This window comes from Brachypodium distachyon, chromosome 4 (genome assembly GCF_000005505.3).
Source record: "Brachypodium distachyon strain Bd21 chromosome 4, Brachypodium_distachyon_v3.0, whole genome shotgun sequence".
Classification (NCBI taxonomy): domain Eukaryota; kingdom Viridiplantae; phylum Streptophyta; class Magnoliopsida; order Poales; family Poaceae; genus Brachypodium; species Brachypodium distachyon.
Window position 1 is genome coordinate 33341358 of NC_016134.3, and position 544 is coordinate 33341901.

Sequence of the window (544 nt, forward strand, 5' to 3'; positions counted from 1 at the left end):
CTCGCACAGAGAAAGCAAAAGGTTAACCTTCCGGTTGATCTTTCTTCTGTTTGCCGTCCCTTCGCTTGGCTGTCAGAAACTTTTGCAACCGCTGTAAAGTTTTCAGATCTCCCGGTAGAAAAATATGACTGAGAAAATTTAGGAATTTTGATTCATTTAGCTGACAGGAATTTTCATCTGTATTTGCCAAAAACAAAATAACAATGTCTAAGCCCAGGTTCGAACTGGGGACCTTTAGTGTGTGAGACTAACGTGATAACCAACTACACCACCCAGACATTTGTGAATGGGGAGGAAGCGTACATTTTATACTATTTTCTCCGTCCGGATATAAGTATGGATTGACAAATCTAGTACAAATCCAAGTCACTATCTAATTTTCAGTAGTTAGGAAAATATGTTGCATCTTTTCGTTGTACTTTCATTTCACTAACAACGGAAAGGAATGAGTCTATGCATCAAAACAAACATACAAAACCCAACTTTAGAGAAACCTAGCGACCATTTCCTAATATAAGTATAAATCACGAGCTATATACCGTAA

General features: G+C 37.7%; 1 non-coding gene across 1 annotated transcript; it reads right to left on the bottom strand.

The window, feature by feature from the left end:
• Positions 1-204: 204 nt before the first annotated feature.
• Positions 205-278, bottom strand: TRNAV-CAC. Its single transcript has one exon. It is a non-coding gene; the product is annotated as a tRNA-Val (tRNA).
• Between the last annotated feature and the right edge of the window lie 266 nt (positions 279-544).